The sequence below is a fragment of the Phoenix dactylifera genome, chromosome 1 (genome assembly GCF_051530095.1).
Source record: "Phoenix dactylifera cultivar Ajwa chromosome 1, Ajwa_hap1_PhDact_Kaust_v1.1, whole genome shotgun sequence".
In the NCBI taxonomy this organism is placed as follows: Eukaryota; Viridiplantae; Streptophyta; class Magnoliopsida; order Arecales; family Arecaceae; genus Phoenix; species Phoenix dactylifera.
This window is the reverse complement of record NC_143190.1, coordinates 10,799,861-10,808,582: the sequence shown is the minus strand read 5'-3', so window position 1 is coordinate 10,808,582 and position 8,722 is coordinate 10,799,861.

Here is an 8,722-nt window from a genome sequence, read left to right as displayed (position 1 = left end):
GGTTGCGCTGCCTTGGAGTCGACTCGAACTGTCTTGGAGTCGACTCGCCTCTCAGAGACGAAAATACCGTCTTCTGTCTTTTGGGGTCGCGCTGTCTTGGAGTCGACTCGGACTTTGCGGGAGTCGACTCGGCTCTCAGTGTCCGAAATTTGCTCTCTGACTTTTGCCTTGTATCACACTGGGAGTCGACTCTCGCTTCCTTAGGAGTTGACCTGCCAACCATCGGAGTCGACTCGAGTTCTTCGGGAGTCGACTCGGCTCTCAGGGTCCAAAATAACTTCTCTGTCTTTCTGTCTGTAACTCTCCGGAGTCGACTCGTACTACCCTGGAGTCGACTCGGCAAGCATCGGAGTCGACTCGCGCTCTTCAGGAGTCGACTCGTTGACAGGTTCTGAGATGGATCTTTCTGTCCGTCTGTCTGTTCTCAGTCGGAGTCGACTCGTAATGTACAGGAGTCGACTCGAGCCTGTGCCAGTGCTTCTGATACGCTTGGAGTCGACTCGTAATCTTCCGGAGTCGACTCGAGTCTCAGACTTTGGTTCAAATTGAGTTCTTTACTTATCCAAAATGTATTGAACCAAATCTAGAGACACTTAACCATAAATTTACAAGTATTTAACTGAAACACTAGATTGAATTCATTAGTACAACATAAGATATACTCAAATGCTTTGAGCTCATCAAAATCAAATAGGGTTATAATCAATCACTCCACATAACCCCTTCCTACACTCAAAAAATGAAATATAGTAAAATATTTTTGAGAATAATTAACTACTTATAAAATAAAATAAAAAGTCTTTGATAATACTATTCCTATTTATCCAGTAACATTTATTCCTATGAGTCCTATATGTATATATCCGGCTACATTTACTTTCTATAAATTCTATCCTTATCTATTTGGTAACATTTAATTCCTATGAATGCTATCCCTATCTATCCGGTATCATTTACTTCCTATAAATCTTATCCCCATCTATCTGGTAACGTTTACTTCCTAATCCTACTCCTATCTATCTGAAAATGTTAACTTCCTATGAAAAAACCTTTGTAGTCATAAAATTATTATCTTTTAATATATTTGCAATATAAAATTCTTCCTAAAAGTCATCCTTATATGTCTAGAAATAATAACTTTGTACTTTTAGATTATTAGGATAAACTTGTCTCTATCATCAACTAATTATTGATTTGATCTATTATCATCTGTTAAATAATGATCATGTTTTAGTTTTTTTGTTATCATACAACAAATTGTTTAGATGAATGATTCGGCAAATTAAAGGAATCCACGACGCTTAAAAGCGTCGTCAAAGTCCTCAATTCCAAATGACGCTCGATAGCGTGGAAACTGGTTATAGGGCGACGCTATTACGCGTCGTTGTTTTTCCAGACCTACAACGACGGTTAAATGCGTCGGAATAATACGACGCTTATAAGCGTCGATATTAGACGACGCGTATAAGCGTCGTCGAATGCAAGCACACCACCCTAATCCAGCGACCGACCCCGATCGAGCCCTTATTTCTCCTCTTCGGCGCTGCTCGAGCTTCCGTACTCCTCTCCGGCGCTGCCCTAGGTTCCGTCTTGCTCCTCTCCGGTGCTATCGTCACTTCCGTCTTGCTCCTCTCCGGTGCCGGCCGTCCGACTCCAACCCCTTCTCCTCCTCCCTCCTCTCCGGCACTAACCGACCGACCCCAACCCCTCCGCCCGAGGTATTTTTCTCCTCCTCCCTCCGCTCCCTCCTTCTCGCTTGTTCTCCTCCTTCTCCGCCTCCTCTTGTTCATGTGTTGGTTGGTGTTTCTTTCAAATTTTACTGATTCTCTTGCTTGGCCTCCGCCCGAGGATCTCCTCCTCCTCCCTCCTCTCTGGCGCCGTCCGAGCAGCCCTCAAGCCTCGATCGAGCAGTATCCCTCCTGTCCAGAGACTGGCGTCGACCGACCAGCCTGAAGCAATGAGGTACTGTTCTTTTTATTTGATTTTTATTTAAGCCATGATTTTAAGCCATGATGTTGTTTCTGATGAAATTTTTGTTAAATTGAAGGGCATTTCAATATTTTTGTGAAGCTTTGCTGTTGTGCTTCTTTTAAGATGCTAAACTAAAGTATGGCTTCCCTCCTTTCAGGATAAATAGTGACTGGGAAGCCGCCATTTGAGGTAATTAGATTTTCAATTCTACAGTATTTTACTGACTTTCTACCTTGGACTATATGTTAATAGATACTGGCTAGATATCCATCTCTGAGTTTTTTGTTTCTTTTTTAAAAAAACAAACCATTACAATCTATTAGTTGTTTGATATTCTGATCTGGTAGTTTGGAATTTAATTAGCAATGTCCAATCTCATATTAAGTATAAGTTAAATCGTAGGCAAGTTTGCATGTTAGTTATTTATTTTTTTGAAGAATGTTAATTATTTAATTAAAGTGAGGTCTTTATCATCTTTCTTGCCTTCATAGAAGTTATCTCCCAGCTTCTTACTCTGTTTTGAGGCTCCTGTGGCCAGTTAAAGCTTGAAATCCCGTTCACCAGCACATACGCATTGCTTAGGTTGTGCTTCGCTCACATTTGGTCCTTGTATTGTTGAAGACCACAATTTGTGAATCAAAATCCAATAGCATCCGGTTTTGGTTTGCTTCAATCGTCAAAACTTATGTTTCCCATTGCCTTTTTATGGTTTATTGCTACGCTGTTGGTGGTCATGTACGACAGAAATTGTCATGAACTTTCAAATCTTAAAAGTCACGATTGTTACATTTTGATGCAAGATATCTTTCCATTGACTTTAAGATCGTCAGCACCGAAATAAGTTTACGCAATTGTTTCTCAATTGTCATTATTCTTTAAGGCATTATGTTCCAAAGTTCTTGATCCTAAGGAGCTTGATCAATTGGAGTCTAATATTGCACTTACACTATGCCATATGGAAAAGATCTTTCCTCCTGGATTTTTTATTATTATGGTTCATCTACTCATTCACCTAGCGGCGGAAGCTAAACTTGGTGGACCGGTTCACTACCGATGGATGTATCCTATTGAGAGGTGATTTTTCTAAACTCTAATGTCCATATTTAATAATCAGTTTGATTTTGATATTTATTTTAAAAATTTATTGTTGAAGGTTTCTTGTGTACTTAAAAGATTATGTACGCAATCGAGCCTATCCCGAGGGATCGATTGTTGAAGGATATATTGCTGAGGAGTGTTTGACATTTTGTTCGAGATATCTTGAAGGTGTTGAAACGGTTTTCAATCGACCTCAAAGGAATTATGATATCATAGAGAATACAGAAGTTTACAAGTTCTCATCTGGTAGAAGAGTTTTGGGAAAAGTTGAAAGTGTTGTTCTTGACCAGAAATCGTTGGCACAGGCACATCGCTATGTCTTACTTCATAGTGATATAATATCCGAGTCTCGCAGGTTAGTACGGTTACTTAAAATCTAAATTTATTGTTATGTCAGAAGAATGTAATATTGGCTTTTAATTAATTATTTTCTGATCGTGCAGAGAATTTTTAATAGCTCAGCGAAGTCTCAACCATAACATTCGTCTTACACCAAGGATTGAGCAACGATGGTTGGTTGAGTTATTTTCAGAATGGCTTTTCAAACAGGTTAGATGTCTAATATATTAAACTTTTTTAAAAAAAATTTTCTAGAGAGAAATTAATTATTACTTCCATAATTTTTTTAGGTACCGGTGATGATGAAGAGGAATTGTTCTGAGGAGTTAATAGTCATTGCTCGAGGTCCGAATAATATTGTCAACAGATATGATGGGTTTATTATAAATGATTTTAAATTTCATACTAAAGAGCGTGGAAAATTTAGAAAAACCCAAAATAGTGGAGTAATGGTTGAGGCGGATGGAAAAAATTATTATGGTGCTCTAACAGATATTTATGAGCTGGATTATTATGGAAAGTTTAAGGTAGTATTATTTCGATGTAATTGGGTGGATATAAACTCACCTAGAGGTTTGAGGCAAGATATAAATGGCTTCACACTAGTAAATTTTTCAAGGTTGATACATACCGGTGTGCTATTAAAAGATGACTCATTTGTTTTTTCATCTCAAGCTCGACAAGTATTTTTTGTGCAAGACTCAAAAGATAAAAATTAGTCTCTTGTTATTAAGACGAAACCTAGGGACTTGTATGATATTGGAAAAAGGTTGGAAGAGGAGGACGATGATACTTATACTTAGTGTATGCCTTATAATGTTGTGCCAACTGATAAAGTAAATGCGCCAATGAGTTTGATTAGGATGGATGTTGAATGAGAATGTAGTTTCATAATAGTAAGTAAAATTTATCATTTAACCAAATATTATATTCTCTTTTATTATATTCTCTTTTATTAGCCCTTTATTTAGTATAAATTTATCATTTAACCAAATATTGATTCTTTTTTGTGCATACCAGGTAACAATATGCCCCGAGGGAGACGATTTAGAGATGTGGAGTTCCAGCATTCTCAGGTGGGATCTACTTCTGAGCAGTCCCTGCAGTCCCAGCAGCCATGTGAGCACCAGCAGCACGAGTCAGGATCTCAGCACGAGCCTCCTGCTGATTGTCCGAAGGATGAGCTCCGGATTCAGGGTAATTCGATTTAAAGTTCATATTTTATGTTCATATTTGTCTTCAACTTTTTAAGACTTTTTAATTTGAATAGATGGACAAGGGACAGTGAGGACGAGACGGGGACCCACTCAAGCAAAGGATGTGTGGAAGCTTCCTCCGGGTGAGAAGATCATCATCCGATGCAACGAATTGGGGCAGCCCATCAATAGAGCTGGAAGTCTTCTATCAAGCTTTTTAGGATCGGTTGCACGCAAGGGTCAGCTGTGTCTGCTCAACTATATGAAGTGGAATGACATGCTTCCTTCGTATAAGGTTGAGCTTCTTAGACTCATACAGGTCATGAATTGAATTTGTTCTTTTTAATTTGACACCTTCTGTATGTTAATTTGTTTACTACCATAATTTTACTTTTGAGGTTTAATATTATTATAACATTCTGTATCTTATTGTAGGGTAAGTTTGTACTCCCTCCAGAGAGCCATGATTGGGTGCTAAAGTCCCTCAACCGCAAATGGAAAGAATATAAAGCAAAATTGAAGACGGACTTCAAGCGCGAGGGTATGACAGAGGAGGATGTTGCTCGTGTGACTCCTCCTGATGTATACCCTCAGCAGTGGAGGGAGCTTGTTCACTACTGATTTTCTGAAAGAGGACAGGTCACGTATATTGTTTCAATATCTTATATTATCTTTATTATTAATATAGATTGCAAATATATACATTGAATCATATTATACTGTGTGCTTTTATTTTGTCAGACATATTCTAATATTAGTAGAGCTGCACAAGCATCTCAAGCAGTTCCTCATACTTCGGGCTCGAAGAGTTATGCGAGACGTAGAAATGAATTCATAAGTTCTTTTGAAACCCTTTGAAACTTTACTAACATATAGCACGTATCATAATATATAGTTTGCCAATATACTTTCCGTATGTATAGATAGTAGAGCATGGAAGGGAGCCTGGTGAGGTAGAGTTTTATAAGATGACCCACACCCACCGAGATGGCAGCTTTGTCCAGGACGAGTCGAGAGATATAGTTGTATGTATTCATTTTTTATTTGATCATAATTTTTTTATTAATTTTACTTCTTTTAAAATATTAATCTGACTTTTTTTCTGAGAGAGATATAGGAAAGAGCTACAAATCTTATTTTAGAGCGTGTCGAGGAGTCATCATCATCCGACGCGGCCAGTCGCGTCGAGGCTTAGGTCTATGCTGAATTGATGGGCCCAGAACGTTATGGTCGCGTGAGGGGTTACGGTATCGGAGTTACCCCCACTCAGCTATCTGCAGTGAGCCGATATACCCAAAATGCCAAACAAGGTACTAGCACTACAGAGGTTTGTAGTTTGAAGATGGAGATGGCACAGATAAAGCAGTCATATGAGACAAGGATAGAGGAGATGAGGCAGAGTCATATGACTGATATTGCGGAGTTGAAGCAAAGCCAAGAGTTGAAGATACAATCTTTGCAGGATCAGCTTGACCATATTTCATCCTTTTTGCAGAGATTTGCTCCTCCGGTACATAACTAAATCTATTTGAATATTTTATGTAATTATAATGTATTCTTGTATGAGCGTGATGACTTTCGTATTTTTAGTTTCTAAAATATTTTTTTTTCTTGAGGTTGATGATACTTCATCTACTCGTAGAGATGATGCCGTCGACCCTTGATACATATCGTAGATTGTGTACTTAGGAATTTGAGATGTATGTTTTTAGAATGTTTTTGAAATACAATGTAATCAAATATGATAATATGAATGTAATCAAAGTTCTTGTTTGTGACGTGTATTTTTTTATATATGTGATTCAGTGTATTTGTTTTGTTAGAATTTAATGTACACAGAGTATTAAAAATTACTTTTACGAATTTTTTTTTTCAAAAAAAATTTATTGCCGACGCTTTTAAGCGTCGGAAAAGGCAATTGGCACGTAAAATGGCACGCCTTTAACGATGCTTTATCGCGTCGGCCTAGTCCCAACGTCGGTCCAAGTTTGCCGACGCTTTTAAGCATCGGTTGCATCCGCGAGGAACAACGCATAAAAGCATCGGTATAGGTCGACGACGCTTTCTTGACGCGTCGGCCTAAACCGAGCCCACGCCCACCTGCCCGACGTGTTACCCATGCTTTGGGGAGCGTGGCCAGGAGATCTACCGACGCTTATAAGCGTCGGTAAAGACCCAAGAAAGCATCGGGACATCTACTTTCTTTTGTAGTGACACCTCTCTTCTTTTCTTAAAATAGTATATTTTAATAATAAAAATTTAGAGATAATTTCTAAATAAATGAAAATCAACGAAACCATTCATTAGTTGAGTTACAAGGACCATCATATTCTAATAAACAAGAAAATGGTGCTATATAGAAAAAAATAGGGATCATTTTGAGATTGGGTTGGAAAAGGTGGACTAACATGATAACGTGTCAAAGTTGCCTTCTGTCCTTTTCTTCTTTTTTTGTAAGCAAAAGACAAGCAATAATCTTGTTCTTGTACAACCCTTACTATTTTTTAAAATGACATAGCATTTCATGAAAAATAAAATCTTATGAAATTTTGTCTCCAAAGAAATCTGCACAATCTAAAAAGAAAATAATTTTACTTGAGTGATAAGTGACTTGAACAATAATTTTAGTTATTCTTCTTTTATTTTTCTCATTTTTATATATGGCATCATTATAATTTTATCATTTTTGTTACTAAATAATGCAAAATCATGCCAACAAAGCAAAAAGTGGATGTTATAGCCATTATTATAATTGTTAAAAATAACATTCTAGAGGAGGTCTATTGCAACAGAATAATGCAAAGATGAAAACCTCACCAAGAGATTTGTAAATGAATCAATGAGGGATTGAGATCAACTAGAAAAAGTTTGAGTCAATCATGTGTATGAAATTAGATGAAATTAAAATTTGCATTATAATATAGAGAAAAGCACGGTTGGGTTAAAATTTATAACCCAATCCACCAACTCGGCTACCAATAGACTTATGTTAAATAGGTTCAACTTTCACATAATCAAGTCCCAATCATAGATGGTTTGACCCAATTTAGTAGGTTAAGGTTGCACATTGCAGACTGTTTATCCTCTGTGCTTTAATAACTGAAAGCTATAGGCTCATGTAATGGGTCTATCACAATATGCAAACATGGTGTATATCTGCTCTTCATTTTATTTTATGTAATATAGGCCACATAAACTATATGGGTTGCCTGGTCTCCCTAAGATTGCTCTTGAATTTTTAGTATCTATAAATCTTGTATGAATGCAACGTTGGTTTATAAATTAAGTCTGTAATTCAGAATTTTGAAATTTAAGAATAGTCCCACATTGGATGTTAAACTAAACATAAATTTGCTTAAATATAAAACCTTATCTTAGATACCTAAATAACTAGGTGTTCTGAATGGATAAAGTTTAATTTTTATCTTCTTGAAAAGATGCATCTGATCCTATGCGGCCTATTTGATGATGATTCGAAGAGACACAACCTTGATGAATGGATAGATACCATTTGAACAACATGAGTTAGTATTGAGAAGAGAATTAAGTTACTCATGTGCAACCTAAACATTTCAAAAGGGAGGATTGAGTCCACATAAAAAAGGATCGAGAGAGATTCCTTTCAATCTAATTGGGTGTTCTCCTCAACTATTGGCACCTGGGAATGGTGAATCTTACTCTCTCCTCAATTAGAGTGTACTTCAAGAAGAACACCCTCAACTATTGGCACCTGGGCATGGTGAATCTTACTCTTTCCATCAAGGGCTTTGAACTAAGTAACATCTATAACTTATTTGATTTTTATTAGCATGTACATAAATCAATTAATTAAATAATTGAGACAAAATAATAATATTAAATCAAGAGATTTACAATTCTTTAAAAAGAAAATTTTTAAACTATATTCATTATTGTACTTCTAGCAGCCCTTGATGACTACATCTCTGCAAAACTAGTGAAATTCTTTGGGTTGAATTTTAGCTGCTGGAAATACCATATGCGCTATTAGCTAACCTTTGGGGTTATATTTTGTTATTGAAAAATCTTAATCCAAGTAAGGGAGCTACCATTTCTACCATTGGTGGTTCGACAACCACCACTGCCACTAGGGGTGGCAA